The following is a 6171-nucleotide window of genomic DNA, read 5'->3' on the forward strand; positions in this document are numbered from 1 at the left end:
GGCAAAGCTGAGGTTTACAGTAACTATGCATTCCTTCACTATCAGTGTTATATTTTAAGCTGTGTTGTTGTGTGATGCTAACATAAATGTAATTGTATCCTATCAACAGAACGTTTTAGCTTAACATATCCACACTTGAGATTTGTATTTTATAAAACCTGGAAGAAACACTATTGACAGAGACAGTAGCCCTGTCTGTCTGAAGAGAGACAGACAGTTCTGTTCGAAAAGGGAAGGGTGTGTTTTATAAAACTGAAAGGAAATGCTATCAGAAAGACCTGAAGACCTGCATGTAAACTGCAGATAGGAGCCACCTTTTTTAAATATACAAACATATCACAGACATTTATAGTCACGCCCCCTCCATGTCATATCAGGTACTGACTGCACATTTCTGTCATCTACGCCTGAATACACTTCCCTTCTCAAGACATCAGCCAGTGTTTTTGTATTAAGCACCAGCGCCATCTAGTGCACAAAAGTGTTATGCCAGCCAGGTGAGGGGCAGTAAAAACAAGCAAGAACATGAAATTCGAAGCTACTTTATAAGAATGTTTTTAAAGAGTTCTTGAACATGTTGATGGTATACGATTTCATGTATCATGTATTGCCTTAATATAAAATACTGATTTACACAAAGAAAATCCACAACATGTGGGAGAAACAAAACATTTTGTGTTACTGTGTGTTTAACATGCTGAACTCAACAACTGATCGCAGCTTTACAGGTTCTGCATTCACAAAGACAAGAAGCTGGTGAGCTGCTTTTCCGATAACACCCACGATATTTACCTGCAAAAATGAGAAAATCACCAATTATTACCTTTTTTTCAGTAACCACTGTGATACATTTTATATCAAATAAATATTGTAAATAAAGGGCTTTAGAGATAATGTATCGTGTTGTACAAGAGTTTGTACGTTTCAAATGCGTTGGGCTGAACAAGGGGGAACTTGAAAATTGTTCAGCCCTGTATTTCTACAGTATGCTGACAGTTGGGGCGATACAGTTTGTCTTAACAGTAGCAGATCTAAATACTGCCCTGGTGTAGCTCATTAAAACCGGGCTCTTGTGTATCAAGCTTGTGAAAACCAAACCTTAAACAGTGCATGTCTTTTGTGTATAATGTTTGAATGAAAATGTATGAAGATCAATGGAATAAATGCCAGTGAAGGGAACTGAGAACACTTGTCTTGGGTGGAATCCCATTGTTGAACTCTTCCAAAGCCACAAGAGGGCAGCAGAGATATCTGAAATTACCAAAGTGGGACAAAAATGGACTAGTTGCACTATACATTCTACAGGTGATTCACTGCATGAATACCTTGGTAAGCTGTGTGTTGTGCATGTAGTTATACAGCTGTAGTATGGAAAAGCAGACAGATCTCAGTGACTTCACAAGGGGCATGATAGTGTGTGCCTGTGTAACCGTCTCTCACAGTGGCTGCAATGACCAACAGCAATGTCCCCCACCATGACAGTCTCATGTTTCTTCCTGAAATGCAGAAAAAAAGAAAGAAAGACTGATGGCAAAGGGGTCATGATGGATTGAGCCTGCAGACAGGTGCACAACAGTGACCCCAATCACAGCTTCAACCCTGGATAAGAGACAAAGAACAGAAAGAACATTGACAAACAAGAGGCGGCCATTCCACCCATCAGTACTCGTCCACTTGTTTGCAGCTGATTGATCTCAAAACTTTGTCAAGTTGGGTCTTAAAAGACCCCAGTATCAACAACATGACCAGGTAACCCATTCCATCCCCTCACCCCTCTCTGTGTGAAGAAGTGTCTCCTTCCTTCTGTCCTACAGTAAGTATATCTCCACTTAATCTCCAACTGTGTCCTCTACTCCTGGTTTCTGCACTGCTCTTAAAGTATTGGCTATAGTGTTTGTTTGGTCAACTTCTTTACAGATTTTAAGGACTTCATCATCCTCTGTCTAATTCTTCTTTGTTCCAGGCTAAATTTATTTTATCCAATCTTCATAGCTCATTCATATAAGCCTTTGGGATTGGTCTCTTCAACACTACATAAGAGATACGTGTTTCCAACACAAACCACATGGTTCTCTTTTAATATTGACCGAGGCTTTATACTGACGGAAAATCTGGGCTGTAAAAAAGCAGCCTTAATTCTGAGGTAGCCTTTTTACTGAAGGGGGCCTAAAGCAAGGTTTTACTGTAAGATGCAAACTTGTCACCATATTTACTACATTTTACATGTTTCCCAACCCGTCACACTTACTACCAACCACTAACAAAACATTTAAAACATGATAAGAAAGCTGTTCACAGTTATAAACAAAAACAGTGCCCCAAAAACAGAAAAGAAATGACACACCTGTGTTTGAATGGTATCTACCTCATATCTTAAACAAAGCACTGAATAACATACACCACACTTTGCAGACTATTTGCAGGTTTCCTTTACAGCTGAGGAGGGATGCTTTGCTGAACTGGGTAACCACAACACTATGCAAAAGCGAGAAAAACTGCTTTAAAAACATGTCCTAGTTCCGGCCCGATATGGTAGTTTTTCTGGTAATTATATACCTCACACTTGTGGGTGGAGAAAAAACGTTAAGCACAGATGTTTTCACATCTGAGAATTGTTTATTTTATGATCTAGTTTAAGATCAAAAAGCTTCCTCTCTGGAAAATAATCTATTGTAGGTAGAGAGCTATTTATGTAATTTTTATTATGAATGTTGAGGGAAAACAGAAGGAAGAAAAATACACCGACTGGCCAAAGATATAGAAAACGGCCTTAAGGTCATTCCTGTATTCAGCATTAAGACTGTCAGCAGTCCCAAGTACATCAAGCTGCTGTTACCCTACAGTAAGATCAGCATGCTGTAAACTACCAGCCTCTTAAAACTAGGATGTAACGTGATGTAACTCACTTGATTTAGTTAAAAAAAAAAAAAAACTTAAAAAATAAAACAATAAATTAAAACACTATGCATAGACGAAAGCTACTATAAAGTACATCTCATTAAAATACTTAAACTCTGTACCTCAGTCGTAAGGCCACTCCCCTTTAAGGCCACAATTCTTTGGTATGGAGACTGGCTTTAATAACTACTTATTTTGTAATTAGTCTCCTATTCTGTTTTGTTTGACTGGTTCTGCGCTCCTGAGTATTGTGCAGGTTTAATCACCAGCGTATCACTGCAACCTTTGAGCGAGTTCCAGCATTCTGGCTTTTCTGTAATGAGACCACTATATAAATGACCACGAGGGCCAGTAAGTGTATCAAACATTTGCGATGGAAAACATCAGACAGCCTATTGCTTTAGTGGGGAGGTTAGTGGTGAACATCATTTTTACACTGCCCTCCGTATATAAACTGACATCACAAGGGTAAAATATAAAAATAGTACATTGCTTGTTTCTGTAAGAAAACTAAATGATCTTCGTCAGAGAACAACACATAGTATGTATGATTATTTTACACTCCCCCATGTCGTCTCATTTAGCGTCTCCCACCTCCTCCCCTTTCTCCACCTTGCAGCAGGTCTCATCTCAAGGGGGGGGGGGGGGGGGTTCTCTGGCTGCCACGGCCAACAGGGCAGCTTAATACGTCATTGGCATTCATGCATTGGAAGAGAAGCATGATCAAATCTGAATATCCCTATTTTAATTTTCTGGCTGAAATGCCTGTAACTTTATTAAGTGTCAATTTACCCATAAGTGCTGAAACAGTAATACATGATGATTGATACCATGGCATAATAAACACATACTTTATATATATATATATATATATATCGCATTATAAAGTTTCACGGCGGCAAAAAGGCCTTTTGGCCCCAATTACATTGTGCTATTTAAAAACAAAATGGGTCACACTGTTAGCATTTCAACCTCTTCTTAACATGTTCTGCGGTTAAATGACCTACTTCTTTCCACTCATAGCGATACACAAGCAGCACAAAAGCACCAGAGCAGACTCACCACTTCCTCCGCACCTTGGTTCTGAGAGCAGCTTGGAAACACAGGAAACGCTACAGTTTCCGAAGAGGGGGAGAGCACAGCACACAGCTGAAGCACACTTTTGTTCTTCGTTGAGCGAGGGTGTCATTTTACAGAAACTGTTGAAAGTATGCAGAGAAAAAGCATCCGTAGCACGTTAATATCTTGGTGTCTGCATTCTACAGTCGAACCATTTCGATAGCGCTTAAAGAGAACTAAACTGGTGACAGTAAGCGCCTGACTTGATCAGGAGTTCAGCAATAACAAGCATGTCATGCGGCTCTTACATCTACCCTTTCTAGGCTTTTATTTCTGATGTGATACTTGCTCTTATCTGCCCCCTATTTTATTGCATCTAATCATTTACATCAGAGTACTGTAATCTGCCAAGTGTTTAATCTGTAGTATTTTGTATTTAATCATATCCTGATGTAACTATCACTGACACTGTTATCTGCTGTATTATTGAATTGTATTTTGTCACACTTGTACTTGCCTCTCACCAGGACATTCTGATGTGGTGATAATAACCGGATGAGTGATATTAAGCAGGTTTAACTGTTTATCACTCAATTTACCTTCAGGAGTGTTACCTCAACTACAGGACATCTCCTTCAGTTCTAACCACTTAATGAGGACCCATGAGTGATGGCCTGAAGCAATGGTTTTAATGAGTTTCACCAGCCAGTCCAGACATTAGCCATGGCATCAGTGTAGCTGTGGAAGCTGCGTTTTAAAGGTTAGGTGTGCTGAAGCCAGCACACAGGTCCAGTGCTTCACGGCTGATGAGACAAATAGAGGAAACCGGATTCAGAACATGAAACAGACACTTTGAATTTGTTTTTGTTCTGAGTGATCAAAGGCCAAAGCTTCCCACTGTCTAATAATCTTCACAGTTCATTCAGTTTAAGGGGCTTTCTGGCATGATCAATTTTCGATCTGTTTTTAAAATGTAATAGCACAATATTCCAAGTGTCATAGGGCTCTGTCCCTAAAATGTTATGGACTGTTTCGTTAAATCAGTTTTGCAGTTCATGAAACCTATTTCAGCTGTTTCAGAGAGGTGGTTGTTGTGTGTTTGTAAGATTTCTTTTTTTCAAAGCTGTGTTTAAGCTAAGATGACCTTTAAACAGTAAACACACAAAAACTGTCCTTAAAAATCTTTCCTTAGAATAGGTCCTGAAGTTTTGTGAATAAGGCCTCTTAATGTTATGCCTTGAGAAGTGTTGAACATTGTCTCTGGTTAAATGCACAGGTTTGGTGTAACCAGGAGGAAGCTGGGCCTGAACCAGTGAACCCAAACACTGCAAGCGAGCATCTTAACCACTGTGCAAAAGAGCCGCCAGGAATCTTTAAAAAATATTTATTAACCTCATCTCACCGACAGGGACAGAAACCAAACAGGAGGACATCACCCAACACTGCCCGTTACGTTGTTTCTCGGTCATATGCTTAGAACAAAAACCGGGGCAGCAGTGTGGAGTAGTGGTTAGGGCTCTGGACTCTTGATTGGAGGGTCGTGGGTTCAATCCCAGGTGGGGGGACACTGCTGCTGTACCCTTGAGCAAGGTACTTTACCTAGATTGCTAGAGTAAAAACCCAACTGTAGAAATGGGTAATTTTATGTAAAAATAATGTGATGTCTTGTAACAATTGTAAGTCACCCTGGATAAGGGTGTCTGCTAAGAAATTAATAATAGGTTGGTCCTTCACTGTGGAATGCCTACACGTTTGTTTGAAATATGTATTACTGTACTTGTACCCTATTCATAACACTGCTTTCTAAGGCTGCATGTTTAAACATTATCTTTGATTAAACACTGCTTTGAAAATTTGGACTTGTAATCCTCTGTAACATCAATTGAAAAATTGATTTAATTAATAAAAGTTGGACACTGGATATGGAGTGATTTCAGCTGTTGAATTGCAAGCTTGAATAAACGCAATAAAGAAAATCACAGAAAAAAAAACAATATGCCACGTCTGTCCAGAGAGCAGCGCCTTCGTGCAATCGGCATGTTGGAGGCTGGACTAGGGCAGCATGCTGTGGCTGGCCGTCTTGGGTGTTCACGGTATAACCAGACACACTCTGTCAACGACAGTCCATGAACTGAGAGACCAAGAGTCACAATACCTGCCCGAGATCCACAGATCATTTTGTAGCATCTTTGTGATGTCAATTGTTAATCAGCA

The sequence above is a fragment of the Acipenser ruthenus genome, chromosome 50 (assembly GCF_902713425.1).
Source record: "Acipenser ruthenus chromosome 50, fAciRut3.2 maternal haplotype, whole genome shotgun sequence".
NCBI classification, from domain to species: domain Eukaryota; kingdom Metazoa; phylum Chordata; class Actinopteri; order Acipenseriformes; family Acipenseridae; genus Acipenser; species Acipenser ruthenus.